This window comes from Danio aesculapii, chromosome 17 (genome assembly GCF_903798145.1).
Source record: "Danio aesculapii chromosome 17, fDanAes4.1, whole genome shotgun sequence".
Classification (NCBI taxonomy): domain Eukaryota; kingdom Metazoa; phylum Chordata; class Actinopteri; order Cypriniformes; family Danionidae; genus Danio; species Danio aesculapii.
In genome coordinates, this window is record NC_079451.1 from 18,462,990 (window position 1) to 18,486,085 (window position 23,096).

The window sequence follows — 23,096 nt, forward strand, 5'->3', positions numbered from 1 at the left end:
TGACATTGACATGATGTTCAATTGGTACTAATAGGCACAAAGTGTGCCAATAAAATATCCCCCACACCATTACACCTCCCCCACCAGCCCGAACTATTGAACTGTTGAAGGCTAGATGGATCCATGCTTTGATGTTGTTGACACCAAATTCTGACCCTACCATCCGAATGTCACAGCAGAAATCGAAACTCATTAGACCAGACAACGTTTTTCCAATCTTCAATTGTCCAATTTTGTGAGCATGTGCAAATTGTAGCCTCATTTTCCTATTCCTATTTGACAGGAGTGGCACTCTATGTGGTCTTCTGCTGCTGTAGCCCATCTGCCTCAAGGTTGGACGTGTTGTGCGTTCGTAGATGCTCTTCTGCATACCTCAATTGTAACAAATAGTTACCTCTGACCTCTGAACTTCCACTCACTGGATATTTTCTTTATTTCAGACCATTCTCTATAAATCCTAGAGATGGTTATGCGTGAAAATCCCAGTAGATCAGCAGTTTCTGAACTACTCAGACCAGCCCGTCTGGCACCAACAACCATGCCACATTCAAAGTCACTTAAATCACCTTCCTTTCCCATTCTGATGCTCGGTTTGAACTTTAACAGATCGTCTTGACCATGTCTACATGTCTAAATACATTGAGTTACTGCCATGTGTTTGAATGATTAGAAATTTGCGTAAACAAGCAGTTGAACAGGTGTACCTAATAAAGTGGTTGATGAGTGTATACTGTATGTAACCCAAGTAGCAGATCTAGCTGGTGGAAGCCATCTGAAAATGTGCTGCAGATTGTTGATGCAAAAGACACTGAGGTATATAGAATGTTGAGGAGCAAGCTCATTGGCTGCTGAGGCAACAGCAACCAATCTCCTCCAAAATGTAGTAGGAAATTACCAGCCTGCACGCCCAATAGAGTTTAATGAATTGCTTGTATTTTGAAAGTTATAATAATAATAATAATTGCACTATATTTGGATTTAAATTAATAAAATATGTGTAATTTATTCTTAAAGCTCTTCATATTGGGATATTAAAGAAAATGCATTTGCAATTTCTGTTTCCTGTGGGCATGTTTACTGATTTATTCATTAACCTCACTAACCTAGACCTGCACAAACATGCACACACAACAAAGCTGGAATATCCACTTATTAACCATTTGTGACATGAGCAGTACATTTCAGAAACACAAATGCTAATCAGGAGCTAACTGTAAATGACTAAAAATGAAAAGGAACATTTGAAGCAATCTTAAAGGAATAGTTCAGCCATTAGGACATTTAGCAAGTAATTTAAACCCTTTCACAGATAAGTTGAAATACTCTGTGTGAATTTTTCAATTTGACCATTATTTAGAATGCATCCCTTTAAAATGTCTATGGCGATGCATCAATTGTATCACTTGACTGATATTTGAAGCGTATATCATTTCTTTTCCCCCTTTTATTTATCTATTTATTTATTGGACAAGGACATCACAAATACACTGGACAACCAAATGCATTTGTTTAAGTGTTTTAGCAGACTTGCTAGTTCTCAACACCTGTTCACGTAAGGCTTGACATAAAATGAAAATAAAATAAATACATATACACAACATTATAATTCTTTACATAAAATTGCTGTGGGGCAAAAGCAAAGGCAGCATGATCAAGCTAACTAATAGTAGACTATTTGTGCAAATACTGCTATTTTGTTTTTAACCACTTTTTAAGGACACTACTAAAACATTTATATTACTTTCTGATTTTAGGCTAACAGATAAATCATTCCACAATTTGGATCTTTTAACAGAGAAAACAGATTGAGGAAAAGAGGTCTTACACTTTGATTACAAGACAGCCACCATTAGCAGTTGCTTGTGTGGCTCTGTGAGATGTTTGTTGCCTACTGATTAGATCTAAAAACAGCACTGAAACATGAATATTTAAACATTTTAAAACCAATTTAAGGTAATTAAATGTAATAAAACTAAAAAGTTTATGTTTTCATAAAACCTCACAATGATGCTGTCGCTGGGCTTTAAGTCCATAATTTACTGCAAATATTGGCAAATGTCATATGTACAGTGCATCCAGAAAGTATTCATAGTATTCACTGTAGGGATGGTATTAACCTGGTGATGAGCAGTGCCTGGTTTTCTCCAAACATAACGTAAAGCCTAACATTACCTCCAAAGAGTTTAATTTTAGTCTCATCAGACCAGAGAATTTTGTTTCTTATGGTCTGAGAGACCTTCAGATGCTTTTTGACAAATTCCAGGCTAACTAATGGCTTCCGTTTGGCCACTCTACCATACAGGCCTGATTGGTGGATTGCTGCTCAGATGGTTGTCCTTCTGTAAGGTTCTCCTCTCTCTACAGAAGAATGCTGGAGCTCAGACAGAGTGTCCATCAGGTTATTGATCACCTCCCTGACTAAGGCCCTTCTCCCCCGATCACTCAGCTTAGATAGCTGGCTAGCTCTAGGAAGAGTCCTGGTGGTTCCAAACATCTTCCACTTAGGCATGATGGAGGCCACTGTGCTCATTGGAACTTTCAGAGCAGCAGAAATTTTTCTGTAACCTTGCCCAGCCTTGTGCCTCGAGACAATCCTCTCTCGGAGGTCTACAAACAATTCTTTTGTCTTCATGCTTGGTTTGTGCTTTGACATGCACTGTCAACCCTGGGACCTTATATATACAGGTGTATGCCTTTTCAAATCTTGTCTAATCAACTGTATTTACCACAGGAGAACTCCAATAAAGCTGCTGAAACATCTCAAGAGTGATCAGTGGAAACAGAATGTACCTGAGCTCAATTTAGAGCTTCACGGCAAAGGCTGTGAATACTTCTGTACATGTGATTTTTCAGGTTTTATTTTTTGACAAATTCGCAACATTTTCCATAAATCTGTTTTCACATTGTCATTATAGGGTATTGTGTGTAGAATTTTGAGGAAATAAATAAATTTAATCTATTTTGGAATAAGGCTGTGTGTAACACGGGGAGTGACACAGACAACTGAGGTTTGGATCCACTTGCAGGTTTATTCGAAACCAGGTAAGCAATAGTCAACATAGGTGCAAACAGATGTATAAAGGCAGTCCAGAATCGTAGTATAAACACAGGCGAGAGGTCGGAAGGCAGGCGGCGAACAGGGACAAAAGTATAAACGAGACTAGGGTCAAAACACAGGAAACCAAGACTAGGAGAACGCGTTGAAATGTCACTATACAGATAACAAGACTCGGCAAGGAAAGTGAGTGTGTGTAATCAGTCTTTGACAATCCTCAGCTGGTGCAAATGTAATCAGTCAAAATGAGTATTGTGTGAGTGAAGTGCATGTGTAAAAATGTAGTCCGGAACTGGCGGATTTGTAGTCCATAAGGATTCTGAGTGAGATCCAGCGATCTATGAAGTTACGAGACACTGTAACATAAAAAAACATGAATACTTTTCTGATGCACTATATATTGTGAAATATCTGACATTCTAATATTAAAAAATGTGTAAGAACATGTTAGTCGGTGCTAATTTATTTTAAAACACTGATAAATTGTGATTCATGACAAAAAGTGGTTGTAAAAAGTTGTAGATAAGCAGAGTCAGCTCACGTGAGTTTGTATGATACAGCTGGAGCATAATTTTTGGCCATATATCCCTTATTGAATTATAGCTTCGGATTGACCGAACTGTAACTCTTGGGTAGATATTTAATGAAGAAGACAAAATTCGACAAATTTTTATCCTCCATTGATTTGAGGAGATGATATAAGAAGAGCGATCGGATGTTCTCGCAGGGGAGGAGAGTAAAAGTGGGTTCTACACCGTAAAAGGATTCTACAAAAGGAAATGGGAAATTAAATAAAGAAGAAACCCTCTCATTTAGAACACCTAACACCCAGCTGCCCACCGAGCCCATTCACACACACCATCCTGCTGGATCTCTGGTTTTAACAGACTCATTATTCAGCTCTAACCAGGCGGCAGTTGCAGCAGCTGAACCAGAGAGGACCCTGGGAAATCAAGCTTTCAAGGGACTATTCCCTCTCCACTGCTCCCATCACTCTCTGTCACATACAACTCATTCTCACTTTTCATCCAAGGACAAAGCTTCCTCGCAGGTCTCTCACACACACAGGTGTGAATGACTTCAGATGCAGGAGATAATTATTGTCCCAAATTAACAGAAACTGGGGAGAGGTAAAAAGAGAAAACAAACTGGACTGAAATTTAGGGAATTAGGGAAAATTATCTCTACAAAAAGTTTTTGTTTCAGCAACTTCTATTGAGAGTACAGTGGAGTCTCAGGAGGTGTTTTATGAAAAGGTAAATATTTTACACATTTCAGAGGTTAGCACTGTCACCTCACATGTAAAAGGTTGCTGGTTCAAGTCCCAGCTGAGCCAGTTGGCATTTCTGTGTGGAGTTTGCATGTTCTCCCTGTGTTTGCGTGGGTTTCCTTCAGGTGCTCCGGTTTCCCCCACAGTCCAAAGACATGCGCTATAAGTGAATAGGGTAAACAAAACTGGCCTTATAGTTGCACAATCTTGGAAATTCTGACATTGCGATATTTTGTTTTACCGTGATATATATATTGCGATTTAAATACAACTTCATTTCAAATTCATCCATTTAAATTGATTAGGAATGATTCTGTAGGGGAGTGAATAATGTATAAAACATAAATGCATAGATTAATACAACACAACAAAGATGAAGTGAAATAAACTCTGCATTATGGTTTACTCGGGTGCAGAAAATGAAAACTCAAATGCAAAAATAACACAGTTTAGTCTTCATTATATAAATAATCCAATGTAATGTGTCTGTATTAAAGTTTCAAATAGTACAAAATATTGTGCCAGAATGCTTTAAACTTAAACTTTCACTCCATTATGATCAAACTCTGCAGTTACTCCACAAAGCTCATGTGTCTTAAACTGTGGCTCCTGGTCTATTATAATCTACTACATAAAATGCCAACATTGCACTTCCTGTGATGCGACTATTGCAGATACACGATATCGATGTTGAAACGATATATTGTGCAGTCCTACCTTAGTGTATGATGTGTGTGAATGAGAGAGTGTATGGGTGTTTCCCAGTGCTGGGTTGGGTACATGGCTGGAAGGGCATCTGCTGTGTAGAACATATGGCGGAATAGTTGGCAGTCCCTGATAAATAAGGGACCAAACAAAAATGTCTAAATAACTTTAAATATGTTTAAATGTGTTATGTTGTCTACACACAAAACTTACTAAAAACACAAAAGCAAAATTTTCCTTTTGTTTCACCGTGATGCCCACTCGCTAAATGTCATTTCTACGCTGTTAAATAAATACTGGTTGCCTTACATTTTTAAGCCATTTTTGAGTCATTTGAGTCTATGTTATATTAAACAGACTTAAAACAGCTTGTGTAATTTTTAAAATTAAGTTAGAACATGATGAACTTAATAGGTTACAATTAACTTAAAACATATGCTCTCATGACGAACTGATCATATCATTTTACAATATACACTATTGTGTATGTTTCACACAAAACAGGAAAGCTCCACACTTTAATCACACTGAAATTCCCAACCCATTTCCAACAGTCCGCTGACGTACATGGCGAGGTAACTGGACAAACTCGGTCCTGGAGGGCCAGTGTCCAGCAAAGTTTGGTTCCAACCCCAATCAGACACACCTGAGCTAGCTAATCAAGCTTTTAAGCCGTGGTCACACCGCACTTTTCACCAATAGACTTCCATTCACATGCATGTAAATGCGGCAGACTGGAAATGCAATAAGTGCAACATGTTTTGCAGTTTGCTGCGTTGCAAAGTTCAAGCTTGATAATCTCTGACCTGTGAAATCACATCACGTGACTGCATGAGACCAATCGAAAAATCAAAACATGGCCTCTCTGGACAGAAGTGAAGTTTATTTATAAACTAATTTCGAGAGGATCACGTGCTTATGATTGACATGGCTGGCCCAGAGTCAAGCTAATGTACAAACTACCAATCAGATGATTCTTAACTCAGTATAAATAACCAAGCATCTTACCTTAGTCATCTTCGTCTTGAAGAATCCCTCCTTCCACCCCCTCTCCTCCTCTTTTCCTCTATAGGGCAGCACGGCGGCCCAGTGGCTAGCACTGTGGCCAAACAGCAAGAATGCCTCTGGCTCAGGTTTCTACCCGGCCGGACAGCATTTCTGTGTGGAGTTTATGTTCTCCCCGTGCTTGCGTGGGTTTTCCCCGCGTCCTTCGGTTTCCTCCCACAGTCCAAAAACATAACATAAGTAAATTGACTAAACCAAATCAGCACCATAGTCAGTTTCACCAGCAGCTCACCCACATAGCAATCCTTAAGCAGCAGCAGCAGGAGGGGGGGGGGGGGGGGGGGGGGGGGGGGGGGGGGGTTCTCGAGATCTACCTGAGCTCAAACTCCCCTCTCGCCCTGCAAACGGGAGGGATCCCCGGGCTCGAGGATCTCATGAGCTCAGGGCTCTCTCCCAGGACAGCATGCCAAACTAGCTACCAAACTATTACCAATCATTAGCTACGTGTGAACTCTTGAAATTTAAAATATGAAGCAATCGCTCGCTTTTTTAAATGTCTAATCATCTTGTTCAATCCCAGCAGCACCATACGACAGAATTTTGCATGCTAAAACTCTAGTGCATACAGTAGGTCTCAAACTGGACTTCTGGAGGGAAGCAGCTTTGCCCTAACCCTAACCAAAAACAGCTGATCCAGCTAATCAAGGTGTTCAAGACTACTAGAGACTATTAAGCATGTGTTAGTTGGAGGTGGTTGGAGCTAAACTATGCAGAGCTGTGGCCCTCCAGCAATAAGTTTGAGACAACTGCTATAGTGTGACCGTGGCATTACTAGGCTTTCTAGAAACATCCTTGCAGGTGTGTTGAGGCAAGTTGGAGGTGTAATCTGCAGGACACCGGCCCTCCAGGCCCGGACACCCCTGCGTTAAACTAACAAAAGAATTGTTTAGATTAGAAAGAAGGTTAACCATACCTGGTGTGGTGCTGAATAAATATATAAGCTACCTTTCTCTAATTTTGTATTCTGATGAGCTGTAAACAGATTAGAGGTCTCAAACTTGATTCCTGGAGAGCCGCAGCTCTGCACAGTTTTGCTAGAATCCCAAAAGAACACAGCGGATCCAAATAATCAAGGTGGTCAAGACTACAATATTAAGCAGGTGTGAGTTGGAGGTGGTTGCAGCTAAACTATGCAGAGCTGCAGCCCTCCAGCTATTGAGCTTGTGATCACTGGATTAGATGCTCTGTGTGTGTTGCATGAACTTTTTCGAACATTAATGTTTTCAAAATAAGGAAATATAAGTCTCACATACATAGGAAATATAATAAGCTGTGGTAAACTTAGAAAATAATGGGAAAAAATAATGATTGAGCATATTAATGATCCCTTGAGTAATGTCAGACTCTGTGTTTTGCTCTGATTGGCCTGTTTTTCATTGGATTTTTACACTCAAAGGGCACACCGTATGTCATTTTCATGTACTGAACTTATGTAACTCAACTATGCCTAGGTATTTCCAGTTTTTCATTCTATGGGACCTACTGTATAAAGGAGGCTCAAGGCAAGACTTTTGCTTCAAGTTTGAACACCTTATGAGTGAGAGGGAGAGTGAGAGAATAAGAGATGGGGAGGTTTAGGGATGCTGGAACAAAAATGTCAACTGGGACTGTGCAATGGCTGTTGCTTACTGTATATACAGTATACAATATATTTTATAATGATCGACATGTCTGAACAATTAGGCTCAAACCTATATTTGGATCATCATTTAATAGTTAATCTAACACAAATGGTTGTTTCTAATGCTTTAAAATGGTATCAGAGATACCAAAGAATGGAAAGTGACAAATTAATAGACACATTTGTCTAAAGTGACTAAATGTTTTAATGGGACAAGTGGTTGCTCAAGCACACAAGTGTGAAAGCTCAGGAATTAACCAACACATGGATTTAACCTTCACCCTTTCAATTGCCACTCAAGAACATTACTCTCTAAAAAAACATCATCAGCAATTGTTTTTTGATAGGCTAAACAGAGTATGCTGATGCCATATGGAACTAGAAATCTACTTGAAATAGAGCATCACTAACCAACCATAAATCAGCAGAGGTTCAGAATGTCTGTTCCAGTAGCATTTACACCCTGTGTATTGAGGACTGTGGAATAAATCCCCTCAGGATCCAATAAAGACCATCTCACATCTCCTACAGAGGGCTTTTCTTTCACCCATCATTCTTTTCAGCTTTGTTTACCTCTTTATCCAACTCGTTCTTTCTCCACAGTCAAAAGCAGCACAGTTCCTCCATACACTTTTTCTTTCTCTGCTTTCACCACATATTTATTCAAGTGTCAGAGATTGACACCTTAATTACAGCAGATGACCTCAAATCCCAGAGAGAGTAGCAAATCTTTCACACTCTCCTTTTCTCTCGTTCACCATCCGCTGGGCAAGGTCATAGACAGCACTCAGCCTTCATAGTGTTAACGTAACAGTACAATTCTTTGGTCTGAGCCTATTCAGAAAGCCTTCGACCTAAATTAAATGACACATTAAACGTGTCAGTTAAATTGGTTAAAGTGGCTGTGTCAAAAATAGGAAACATTTGTGATTAGTGACGCCAGTGGCCGTAAAGTGAACTGCAGCCAGCAACTCACTGCTCATGCTTGCACTCATGCATATATAACATATATGAGACAAAACGTTCGTGAAGTTAAAAGGCTGGAGGTCGAAGGTGGAGTCAAGGTTTGGACACCTGAGATGGAGCAAGAAGATTCTATTACAAGAACAGAGCTGGAGACTGGAAGACTAGTGCTGTGCATTCACAGCACTATTGAGTAAATTGAAGAAGACCCAGTGGTGGGAACCAGCAGACCAACCAAGATGAGATGGGAATAGTGTTGTTACTATACTGGAAATGCGGTACCAATCGATACTAAATAAAAAAAAAAAAAATCATTTCCTGTTAAAGGTGCAGTGGGTACTGATAAAATGCTAACCATTTAGCATTATATGTTTGAAAACACAATCCCTGCCCTTATGTCCAAAGCCACGCCATGATAACCATGATAAATCATGATAACGCGAATGCACACCTTAAAGTTGACAGTAGACAATCCACTAGATCAGTGGTTCTCAAACTTTTAAGCCAGCGACCCCCAATGTACTATCATCAAGAACTCGCGAGACCCCCCACTACCAAAGCATATCCAAACAATAAAAATAACTTATTTTCAGCTGTTCACAATATTTTAGCTATATTTACTTTACATTACAGGGCTTGAAATTAACAGTTTTGCTTGGTAGCACTGGTGCGCCTAACTTTTTTAATTTAGGCGCACCAGCCAAAGTTTAGTGGCACCAATTATCGCACTGTTACTGCAAGTTTTATAAACAGATTTATTGCATTTGAAATCAACACTAATCAAAACTAACTAGCAAAAAAATATATATATATGCATGCGTGAGTAAAATATGTCTTAATGAAATCCCGTTATCACAAGAAAATACATTTTTATAACTTAATTGAGTGACCAAAAGATATCACGGATGAACCGCTCACCGGCCCTGCACGCACTGCTTGACATGAATTCATTACTGAATCTGTTAACAATACGTTAACTGTACTGTGTTCTCACAGATGGTATCTGATTTTGCACAGATGCTTTTGACATATACCTTATTATTTGCATATGTCATATTAATAGCAATACCGGTCTTTTCATGAGCTGCAATATTAGTTTAATCTTAGTCGGTGCAAGCCCTTTTGTGATGGTGTACGTGGTATTAAATTTTACATATAGCTGCCACTTGCACGACTGACAGCATCTGGCGATTAAATAAAGGATTAAACAGAACCTCTCGTGCTTAAAATGTGTCGATGTGGCAAACAGTTACCTGAAAATTCCGGCCCACAGACTTTACAGTGAATGCTTTAGTTATATTCATAGCAGACTTGAAGCCAATGGAAGTCTTTTATCCACTCTTGGAAAAGTGTAGATGGTGGATTAACATTCACCACATGATTAGTAATCAGATGTGCCATTATTTGTAGCTTTAGCTAGTTTCTAAAACTAAATCTGTCAGTGTTGTTTTCATTCTCTCATCTTCAGCGCGTTACATTTTCGCGGTTGTAGCTCCTGTCATCTGAATGCAGAAGGCGTTGACTGAATGATTCAGTCTAGCGCAGTGGGCCAATAAGAAGAGAGCTAAGTCGGGACAAGCGTTGCCGGCTTGTTTACTGCAGCAAGTTGACACGACAACAGTTTTAAACTGTTCCTGAGCATTACGCTTCAAGTACAAAGATACATTCTGCGTGAATGTGTCCTAAATACTTTAGAAATTCATCTGTGATATCTTTAAAAAATCTGAAAATATTAGCTTTCACTTGTAATACTGAAAAATATATATTATAATCACTGAAAATTACACAATTTTTAAATCACTCTCGTGACCCCTTGACATTATTCTGTGACCCCCGCAGGGGTCGCGACCCCCAGTTTGAGAACCACTGCACTAGATCACGGTCATTCGCCAGTTAAAAAACTTTAAAGTACTTAATAAAACAAAAAATTCTGAAGAAAAAATCTATTCTATCTAGCCTATTTTCAGTTGTGTAGCAAGCAAAACTTGTCATAATGTGCAATATTTCATGCATGCGAGGATGGCTTGTCTCACTCTCTCATGTGCTTTGTCCTAAAGGGACTACTGTATGCTTAGTGGTTGGCCGGCGGGATGCAGGAATTACATTTATTACTAAGCCATACTTACATGCTATTTCAGACTGAGTATTTATAATAGCATGGTAAACAATATAGGGAGCGCGTCACAGGTTGTCATTGTTCAAAAATGAACTAACATAAATATAAAAGCAACTTCACCTCAGAATAGCGCTATTTACTTGTGTTTTGTTGTTAAACTAAATAAAAATCTACATTATCGATGCTGTAAAAGGTCTCTTATGAAATTGAAAATAGTCACATCAATCTTTCGCACATCAATCTTTCGCCTTTCGCCTGTGTGTGGCTTAACAACGCTCACTTCTGTGCATATAACCCATCTGTAACACCAAAACCTACATCAGCTTTGCGTGACTAAAATAGTTTTAAAACAGAACATTACCTGCCTAAAAGAAAAACTTTAGCCATGGTGTCGTCCTTTCTCCAGCGTGCAAAAGTAACTCCAATATTATTTCAGGATTTTAAAAAGTTTTGATTCAACATTTGTTTTTACCACTGTCACTAACTTGTGTCTATGTGACCACGGCCGGCGTGAACGCGCAAACGTAAATCTGTGTAAACGGGTGTGCAGATGTACAAATCTACATATGTTGACAGTTTGGGCTACTTATCAGAATTATAGGAATTATCAGCCCGAAAATATTTAATTGGACATTTGTTAGTTTTATGCCTTACCCAGAATATAAAAATACATATAAATACATTTAGATCATTTACTTTAATCAGTACTATTGGAATGTGAAGAGACTTTCAACCAGAACAACAAAAATGTTTCTGAAGACAATCACCTACTGCACCTTTAAAGGGCACATAGTTTACCTCTTTTTTATGATTTAATATTAATATTATGGTTCTTCTGAGTGTGTCAGTTTAGGTTCAGTTTAAAACACAATTCAGATGTTTTTATTATAATGTGTTAAAAAGTGTCATGTTGGGGGCGTGTCCACAGTTCGCTGATTTATGGGTGTGTTGCTTCACATGTAGATTAGTTTCGGCTTCTCGTCCAATGTAACAAGGGGGTGGGGTCATGAGCTCACCCGCTCTGTGTTTGCAACAGAGTCAGACAGGCCGACTGAGAGAAGGAGCAGGAGTGAGAGGATCACCATTCAGTCGTACATAGACAACTCGGACACAGACCAAGCAGAGAGTACAAAATCATTTGTGTCTTTGTACAGTTTTACAGCCAACTGTGTGCTAGTTTCAAGTACCGAGCTTGTACACCGAGACTAATAACCACGCACACTGAATTAACTTTGACTGAGGCACTGGATGCGTCGCTCGAAGCTGCGACACGGCACACCAGACACTCTCTGTGGCGCGGCAGAAACATGAAGTGTCCCGAATCGTCACGCCACGCATTTTAGCATTCTAAACATAGGTTTCTATCAGGGTACAAACAACGTCGCTTCAAGTCAGCGGCTGTCCGTGGCGCCCAACCGCCAACTTGAAGCGCAGTTGTGTGTACCCTGATAGAAGCCTATGTTTAGAATTCTAAAATGCATGGCGCTGCGTCAGGTACAGCAGCACCTAGTTAAGATCACAGGGAGCTTCTGTGATCACGAGAAATGCAAACGGCTGAAGTATAAGGTAGACTCAATGAGAAGTACACATGTTTGCAAACCTACCTAAAGATACAACCAATAATTCCAATTAGAGCGATAATGTGGAGAATATTGCTCTTGTGTTGAGCCCAATGAGCCTTGCATCAAAAAATAGAGCTAGCGCGTTCCTTTACTGATATCGCTTCGACTCACGCTGAAAATGGCGGACGTGAATCAACAAACTGAAGATATGATGACGCGCCTGTCAATCAATATTGGTGGGCGGGGGGACCGCACTCCTACGTAAAGTTGCGGTCGATCTGAAAAACGCTCCAATTGGTCCACCGTTTTTTATGTTGTTAAATTAAAAAAAAAAAGCACTGGGTGTGCTTATATCACCCCAATATGATGGTCTATACACCATACCTACACACATGTCTGTCCAAACAGCTTGAAAAGTAGATTTTTTACCATAGGTGCCCTTTAACATTTGACCACTGTTGAGCGCATACTTAAACACTGCTGATTGGCAATCGTGTTCACATGCTTAACAGAAATGACTGTGATTGGTCGTGAAGGCCATCAGTTCACCGAGTGCAAACACAGATACAGTTCATGCGCTCAACTGGTCGATGCGGCTTTGAAACACTCCAGTGTCCCTTTAAATCTGTTTGCACTCGGTGGACAGCGGTGTAGAATGGTGAACTGATGACCTTCAAGGCCAATCACAGTCATTTCTGTTGAGCACGTGAACACAATGGCCAATCAGTGGCGTTAAAGTGGCACTCAACAGCGCACAATGGTTAGCGGGAAATGGACGTATTAAAAATTTCTGTACTGAAATTCCCGTATCATGACAACACTAGATGGGAAAGGTCTGTGGAGTCTTAGAAGATCTTTTAAATGGGTGGAACCAGAATGGACAGGAAGTGGGTCTTCAGCCACATCATCAATGTTATAAAAAATACTCGAAAACACAGTTTCACCCCGATGGCAAATGAGCCTCTATTCCATGCTCTTAAACTCCAAAATTAGCCCTGCTTGAATACACGATGTTGTCGGCTCTCACACCTGCTCATGCACTCTGGAAGGCTCTGGGGCATTGGTATCACACTCAGTTCCTGGAGGGCAACAGCTCTACACAGTTTCGCTCCAACCCTAATTAAACAAACCTGATCCAGCTAATCAAGGTCTTTTTAAGATTACGAGAAACGTCCAAATAGGTGTGAGTTGGAGCTGGTTGGAGCTAAACTGGAACTGAGTTTGAGACTACTGCTCGATGGTGACAGTCCTCAGAGCTTAAGCAACTGCTTAAGCTGTCAGACAGTTTGCACACACACACCCACACACAGAAATAGATGTATACAATATGACCCCCTTGTGTCCACTTAAAAAAAATTTAAGTGTCTCATGCGTAGAGCAGCATTGCCAGGGAAGTAAAACAGTTTATAAAGATAGAATATTGGATGAACACTTGAATGAATGGAGGAAAAAACACAGATCCATGTCTCCCTGCATACTGTTGCGCACACACTAGCATACACAGTCTGTTTAATGACAACACAAATGACAGACAATTACTTCTTTTCAATGCAGAATCCTCCAAAAAGCTTTTAAAGTAACGGATTCCATCTGCTGTCTGATGTGGTTCAGTGATTTCTCATTTACGGAGCTGACGAAGTCATTTGTCATCTCAAAGCATCCATACGACTCGCCGGCAGTCGCGGAGAGAAAGCGAAAGGGGAAGTTTTGCCATTTAAAAGCTGCTAGGGTCACTGACATCATTTCGAGATGCGTCAAAGAAACTCTAATCTGCTTCATATTTATAATGAAGGTCAATTTAGGAGTGGTTTACAAAGGGGTTGTGTCTAAAAAAGCACGAAAGCCTTTCATGTACAGGCCTGTGAAACAAGAATGCATTGCTGGATTGTATTGAAGACTGAACTAATTACTTCATAGATGACAATAATTACAAATATAGTGGGGTGTTTCTTCGATTTCGGAAACTTTTATGTGGGGTTGATTTTTCATTTAAACTAACAGACTTGTGTGTGTGTTACTGAGTGAGAACTAGAAGACACTGAAAATTCAATACAATCTCACAGCAGTTCGTAACTTTTTGATTTAATGGCTAATTCGTATGAATTTGTCTGATCTTATTCGTATAATTTATTACGATTTGCTTATCCCCCAATGACAGTTGGATTAGGGGCGGGGATGGGTGCCACGCCTTCTTTTTAAAATAGTACATTTTCATAGAACTAAACTCATAAAAATTCGTAAAAATTAGCCACTAAACTGACAAAGAGTTTGACAAAGTGACAAAGTCACGTTTCCTCGTGAGATCAGACTGGAAAATTACATTCATATGTAAACATCTAACATAGGCCCATTCTGATAACGTAGCCCTATTAACATTTCTGGAGGTCGCGAATTATGTAACCAGAGGAATGTATGGCTGCATTTCAAATTACAACAAATGCTACAGGGCGGTATGACGCCATTCATTTTCGCTCTTACCAAGACAAATACAAAAAAAATAAATAAATAAGTAAATAACAGGGTGAGATTGTGGTAAAATCTGAAAATATGGTAAAAATCAGACGAGGGCTTTTTTTTTCTGGATTGCTTTTTAAAACTGTCGGTTGGATTTATGGAAGTGGGTGGGTGGGTCAAATGGTGCTTTTACAAAAAGCGCTATCGGTTGGGTTTAGGGAAGGAGGAGGGTGGGTCAGTTGATCGGTCAGTCAGTCGACAGCAGACTTTGGTTGATTATCCGATAACAACAGGCACCAAATTTGAGATCTGAAAAAGCGTACACAGCGGCCTCTGGTGGATTCATGAAAACAAAAACTGCTAAAAAAATGTAGCTACTGGGACACATGTTTTAAGAATGAGCCTGGGTTGTAAACAGCTCTATCAGCACATGGATGGTGTCTAAATGTTTACATTCAGAATCGCTGTAAAGATATTTCCAACTTACAAAAGTTACAAGTTTTTAAAGAAAAAATATAATATGAATAACAAAGATAAATAAATAAAAACTTTAATAAAATAAAATTTGAATATTTCGAAGTTTATTAGCTTAATAAAATGAATTAGATAGGAATTAGATTAGTAAAAAGCTATTTTAGTTTTGTTCTACAAATTACAGATGATGTGTCTTCTATTTAAAACAAAAATGCCATTTAAAGGATAGACTGACAATTAAGGAAAATAATAAAAAAATGTGTACAGACAAACTTTTTAAACAACACAAAACAAATGTTCTAACTTTAACTATTGAAATGTATTAATTGAATTTAACTTAACTTTAATTTACAATATGTTTAAATACAATTAGGTAGAAATAACTCCAGACTTATAGAAAAAATAAAATAAAGAAAAAGAAAATGAAAAGGGATTGACAAAATTAAACATGATTGATGAATGGACAAAACAAGAGATGCACTGATAGCCCTGCCCTAAAGGCATTCCATGTGAGCAGAAATGGCCAGAACTTTTGTGGGGGAAGGGAAGGTTATGGTATTTGATTAAAGATTATAAGGGATAAATTAATTTGTGTAAAATAATGAAGTACACACAGTAAAAATAACAAGAGTCTATTTTCATGTTTCAATATTTCATGGCGACTTCAAGACTAAAGAGAATTACAGTAAGCAACAAACTGAAATTAATTTCTCTGTTGACCGACAGCATGTTGAGGATAAAGCTGCGGTCACACTTGACTTTTCTTCCCATAGACTTCCATTCATATGCACGCGAATGCGTCAGACCGGAAACGCGGGGTCATGCGTGAAGTTTCGCAGGTTGCTGCGGTGCAAAGTTCAAGCTTGGTGAACTCTAACCTGCGAAATCGCATCACTTGGCTGCATGGGACCAATCGAGGATCAAAACAGGACCTCTCTGGACAGAAATTTAAAACATGGAGCGATCGCTGGCTTTTTAAAATGTCTAATAAGCTTGTTTAATCCCACCCCTTTTCGCAGCGCAGCACGACAGAATTTCGCACACACAAAGCCCGGTGTGACCGTAGCTTTAGATGACAGAGCTTACCTTGTATTTAACCCCAAATGTTCCTTTAAGCTAATTAGGTCAAAACCAGTTTCTTGTTTCCCAACAGAGGCTATGATCCCACAATTCAGTTCTTAGACAGACTGCAATAATCTATGTGAAGTGTAAACACGTATAGCCTACAGGCACTTATAAGCACAAAAGGGAACTACAGTATAAGTATAAATAGAAACGGCCCTGGTTTGACTTTGTAAAAAAGCTAATGTTTCTGACAGGAAATTTCTACCTAAATAACACTACCTGACAAACGACTATGATAAAAGTCAAGCCCACTTTTTAGTCGTAAGCTTCCAGGCCTAGAAAGGCTTACCTTAAGCAAGCATTGACATTCAGTAACCGAGCTGTGATTGATTTAGGAAGGAATTATACTGTACCCTCTTCCCTTCAAATCTCTATCCTATAGTCCTGCATCTCGAGCGGAAAAAGACAGATGGAGAGGGAGAGACGAGGAGCGGCTGTTAAAGACGTTTAACGTGTGAAGAGATAAGAGCGGCGCTGCAATTTCTCTGCGTGTCGCGGCAGCAGCGCAACCTCTTAATCACCCGAGCTATCAGATCAGCCCAGCTGCTAAAACGGCGCTAAAAGCCCAGACCAGAAACACGCCGCTGCAGCCAACATGCAAACTAATGCCAACGACAAAGAGGAAGAGATGGAGGTCTCTGGCAGTTAATTGAGGCTGCGGGCAGACAGGACGCTAATCATTCGAGAAAACCTATTCAAGAGGCAATTCGTCAAGTCCTGCTTGAGCAAATTGTTGCCCTTCATCGGAGCACTTCATCTTCCGTCTTCTAAAGAGTTACAGCTGCTGTTTTGTAAATATTCCGTTCAGTTAAAGGGATAGTTCACTCAAAAATGAACATTTTGCCAGCGTTCACACACACTGTTCGATGTTTCCTTTTTGTTTTTTACTTAGGAGTCAAAGGAACAGAATTAGACTCGTAATGGCAGTATTTTGTCTCTTCTCCAAACTCAATGTTGAAAATTCTTGACACATCTAATATAAAAACTAAATTACTACAGATATAATAATAATATAGCTATGTATTAATTATGATGCTAAATATATACTAATTATTTTTTTAAAAATATATATTTAGTTTTCTTACACCCAGTTGGCAGTTCATTAAACTGTTTTCGTTGAAAACTGTTATATAGTAGACAGAATTGAATAAACCAAATTAGCCGTAGTGTGTGTGTGTGTGTGTGTGTGTGTGTGTGTGTGTGTGTGCGACCTCCGAAATAGAGACTAAAGAAAATGAATAAATGAATAAATAATAATTTTGTATTTTACTTTTTAATTTAACGTTTACATTTAAACATTTACATTTATAACAGTTCTGTCTAGTTCTCGAATCTGATTGGCTGATAGCCGTGCAATATTCCGCAATAGCAACATTCGTACAGCCTCCTGCACCCTTCTGTATTACTCTGCCCACATAGAGTGTCAGCAGATCAATAAACTCACTACAGTTTGACAAATGTTGCAGCTGTTGGACAACATAATGTACTTTTGAGGCTTTTTAGTTGAGAATGTAGTTGTTTAGAATGCAGTTATGCAGTTTATTTATGAGGATAGTGCCTATTTTAAATATTTAGAATTTCGAAGTCATACTGAGCAGAGCAAAGGCGGTTGATGTTTTGCTACAAGATGGCGACAGAGACGGCATAATAAACCCTTAGAGGAGAAAAACTCTGTGTAAATTCAAATAACAGCTGATCAAATCATTATTAAACAGGTAAGTGACATATAAAATCTCTCTCTTTTGTATATTGTACTGCTGTATTTATACCATAGTCTGGTAGTGTTTCTGGTAGTGTTTGCTTTGCTTTGGCTTTCTTGTGGTTAATTATTGTGATATCTTGATTGCAACAGAGAAATACAGGGAAATGTCTCTAGACTGATGGCATTTCATGTCGTTTAGGCTTATAATCTTAAAATGTAAGCAAAATCACTTGTTTTGACATCACTTTAGCATTACGCTAGAGAATCATTCAAACATTATAGCTCTAAAGTGACGTTGGTGAATGAGCAACGGTTTCTACTGTTCTGAAATCAGCTGCAGATGTAAATGAATGGTGGAAGAAAGTGTTTGATTTTCTTTTTTATATACACGATCATGTCAAACTGCAATATCACACTCATAACAGTGCGATATGGCTGTGTATCATCATTGGTGGGACACTAAGGCTGCATTTACACTGCATGGTTCAAGGGACTCAATTCCGATTATTTTCTCCCATGTGGCACAGATCGAACATGGCCCATGTACATGTAAACAGGAAAAAAAATCACATGGATTCCGATTTACTTAAATCAGATTCAGGTCTTGTTCATGTGGAAATTTATCTGATATGAATTGGATCTGTGCCCTCGTGTCTGCAGTGTAAGCAGGTAAAATCGGATTTTCACCTGTCAATGAAAGTCGCGAATCATTAAAAAGCACAGCAAATGACGTCAGGTCAGATGCTTTCATTTCAGACCAGACTTCAGCAGAGTGGCAAACCTTAAATCTCATTTATGAGGACTAAAAAAGCTTTTAGTATTTAACGAGAGAGCGAGAGTGCGCAATATTCACCACGTAACCAATATAAACTAATTTGTTGCATACATCACGTGCATAAATCACACCATGGACATTACATTAAGATGCCTACTGGTTTAAAAATGCCTAGATTAAAAGAATATGGCCAGATGATAACCTTTCTGTCATAAACTAAAGTAAAACAACTTGTCAAAAGGAATGTAAAAAAAAAAAAAGAAGCCCTGCGAACACATTAAATACAGCAACGGAGAAAAGGGTGCTCTTTTATTATCAGCTGTCAGTCAGCACTCAGCACTCAGCACTCACTCTTTTTTTCCTGGTCATTGCGCCTTTTCCGTGTGCAGTGTAAATGCAGTCAGTCGAATACGAGTCACTTTTAAAAGATGATGCAAGCAGATACATCATCAGATACAGTCACAAAATTGGAATTGACCATCAAGTCAATAGTAAATGCAGTGTAAATGCAGCCTAAGGCAACGCACGCCTCCTTCCACTGCTGATATACAGCCATATCGCATAGCTACTCATGTAATATTGCTCATTTACACATTAATTTTGTATTTTACTTTTTATTTAACTTCTACATTTAACTATATCATGATTTAAGAATGGTTGGGACCAAAGACGCAACGCCACATCTGTGATTGTCATGATTACCAGCGATCTCTAACCACCAGAGGTCGCTGGTAAGCACTCACATTCACATGGACTACATCTTATGAACTACAAATTCAGTCATGCCACACACACACACACACACATGCTCCAAATCTCCACTGATTGGACTCCCACAGCTGATGCTGCTTCTGGACTAATCACACACACTACTTTAGCAGCACACACACACTCACTTCCTTGCAGAGTCTTGTTTACCTGTAAAGTGACAATTCAACGCGGTTTCCTTAGTCTTGTTTCGCCGTGTTTGACCCTTGCCAAGTTTGTCTGTTTGTCCATGTTCACTGCCTGCCTTCCGACCTCTCGCCTGTTATAGTGACTACGATTCTGGATTTGCCTTTATTCATCTGTTTGCACCTGTGTTGACCCTTGCTTGCCTGACTACCGAATAAACCTGCACTTGGATCCTAACGTTGTCTCTGTCATCCACGTGTTACAGTGATTTATGCCCACAGAAAGCATATTAAATGCAATTAAATCTACTTCAGTGTTTCACATAATCTGCCAATATCAAATTGTGGCTGGAATAATCTTTAATGGCCTAAGGCTGTGTAGATTTTTAGCAATTATCCAATTTTGGGGTGAACTGCTATTAACTGCTATTATTAATTGTTTTATTTAGTTCTACAAATGAAAACAAGCCATAATTGTTGGGAGTAACATTAAACACACACAGACAGACACGCGCGCACACACACACACACACACACACACACACACTAATTAAAAACCTTTTTTTATATTCTATTTCATGTGAACTACACCTTTAAGAAACATCATCTGCAATGTTTACAGTAAGGCCCAAATTCATCAGCACTGAAATCAAAGCACAGAGGAACTCATGAGGCACCAGACAGCAGATGCAGTCCTCTGATAACAGCATTCTTCTGAGAGCCTCCAAGAACAACATCGTGACATCCTGCTGGGTCGAGGGAGCTTATTTTCACAAGCGCATGCGGCTCACTGGTCAATTTAATAAATAATTGTAAATGGCAATTTGGTTCAATACCTGCTCAGAGTGTACTGTGGTTTAATTAATGAGAGCAGCGTGTGACCCGTGTGTTCAGAAACACCTCAGAGAAACACTGTTCTGTTTAGTCCACCACAGGGAACTGAACACACTTCCAACAGCTGTAATTTGGGCTGTGACGCACACACACATACATAAATCTGAATTGTAATTAATTGTTGACAGAACCGAACAATCCCACATCTCCATGGTACAAAAATTGCAAAAACACCTGCAGGTGGCACATGTAAACACACATTTGTTTGTTCTAACATGGAGGGACTTTCTGCTTTTACCGAATTTATATTGTGCTAATGTGGTCTGTTTATACAGAAGTGTCATCCTTTGAAAGAAGAAAGAAACATATTATCTTCTTTTTGTCAAACAAGTACATAATAGCTATGTTTCATCCAAAAATAAGAATTAAATTTATGCACAAAACTGGAATACCGCATAAAAGACGTGCGAATAAAGCAGTGCTTCAATTCAACGAGTCAAAGAGAACAAAATCGTCACTTCCTGATTAACTGGCGCCAAATTTCAACAGTAAAAATAGAAATTTGCTGTGATAGGATTGCTGCGTCAATCTTTTCCTTATTTAATAAATGACCTACTGGAATTTGTTCAGTAAAAGTGTACTGAACAAGTGTACATCATAGTTTATGCAAATATTTTCTTATCGAATAAAACGTTTATCCTATTAATTTATTCGCATACGTTTTTTTTATGATGTGCATCTTGGTGTTTCCATCAAACATTTTGTTTTATGTGCATATCCAAAAATGTGGATGGAAACGTAGCTAATGACATATAGGAGCCGATATACTTCAAATGAAATTATTTTCCTTCTTTGAGGTTAAAAGTAAGTTAGAATAAGATGAGCTATGATAACGATGACTGTTATCGCACATTTCGACATGTCCTAGCTGTTGTAGGCGGGGTTGTAAACATGCGAACCTATAAACACAACAACGATGGTTGCTTTAGTTTAATGCGCTAGTAAAATTGATCTATAAAAATGAACGTAGATTTGCATCCACTTAACGAATATAGAAATAAGGATGTCAAGTTTGCTTCTTTTAGTCGGCAAATGTGGAGCACAGGTAATTGCTTTTTTCATACCTCAGAATGGTTGGATGATTTCCTGAAAAGAGTATCGATGTTTTTGAAACAAGAAAAAAATGCTGTCTCCTTACATCAGGAGACAACATGACATCAGATTGACGTTGTACCCCAATGTCGTAGGGACGTTGCATTTTGTTTGGAAATGAAAATCGAGTTGATGTCAGAACTCCATGTCAGGCCGATGTCAATGTGCAATGTCCAACCTAAAATTAACCAAATATTAACGTCTAATGATGTTACAGCTTGACGTTATGTGAATGTTACAACTATGAGGTCTATCAGACGTTGGATTTTGGTTGCCATACCTGAGGAATAAATGTCAGAATTTCACGTCAATATGATGTTGGTTTAGGACGTTGGTCACTTTCCAACATAACCTAAAATCAACTAAATATCAACGTCGTTATTGTAGGTCAAAATAGTTGTCCTTGGACACTGGCTAGACATTGGATTTTGGTCACCTGACGTCACGACCTAAATCTAACCTAATATTAACGCCTGCTGGGGAACTCAAAGCTAAATTCCTTTCAGTCTTTTCAGTTTGTACTTTGATTTTGTTTGAAATTGTTTATATCAGGGTCTTTTTTTAAAACTTCATAAATAATGTATAATGTCAATGAAATAAGTCTGTATAAGTCAATGAAAAGTTCAGTTAAAGACAGCAATGTCATTTAGATTATATATAATGTTAAATATATATATATATATTTTAAATCAAAGAGTCCAATTCAGACAATAAGGACAATCAAAGGCTATAGGTTCATTCAGACAATCAAATTTCCAAACTGTGTTTCTACTAACTGTCTTGCTTATAGCAGTACATTAGAAAATATCATTAATGACAACGCAGCTCTAGAATTGGATGATGTGGCAAGCTGTTCAATACAGTTTCATTTACACACCAGTTGAATGCGCTTTAGTTGAACCCATTTTCTAGTAATAATTCGAAATAAATGTGACTAATAACAAATAATGACTAAAAACTACATTATCCATGATGCTTTGCAGAAAATTCCACCAATCAGAGAGTCGCACAGAAAAAAATGGAGACATTGCTAGACCAACTCCAGTGAAATAATAAAGAGTATCAGTAAATAGTTTTTTGAGGAATTATGAACTGTATAAGAGGCAATTCACTCCACTGACAGATGCCAACAAACACTGACAGTCATCAGATTACAGTACATCACATTCAATGCCCCAATAAACACTGAATCAACATGTTGACTTGGCAAAATAAGCAACAATAACAGCAGAAATTTGTCAAAACCCGACAAACTGTCTTTTTGCGTTAGTCAGTGTAAGTTAGTGCAGTGTGAATTGGCCTTAATTGGTGCAACAACTGAACAAAGAAA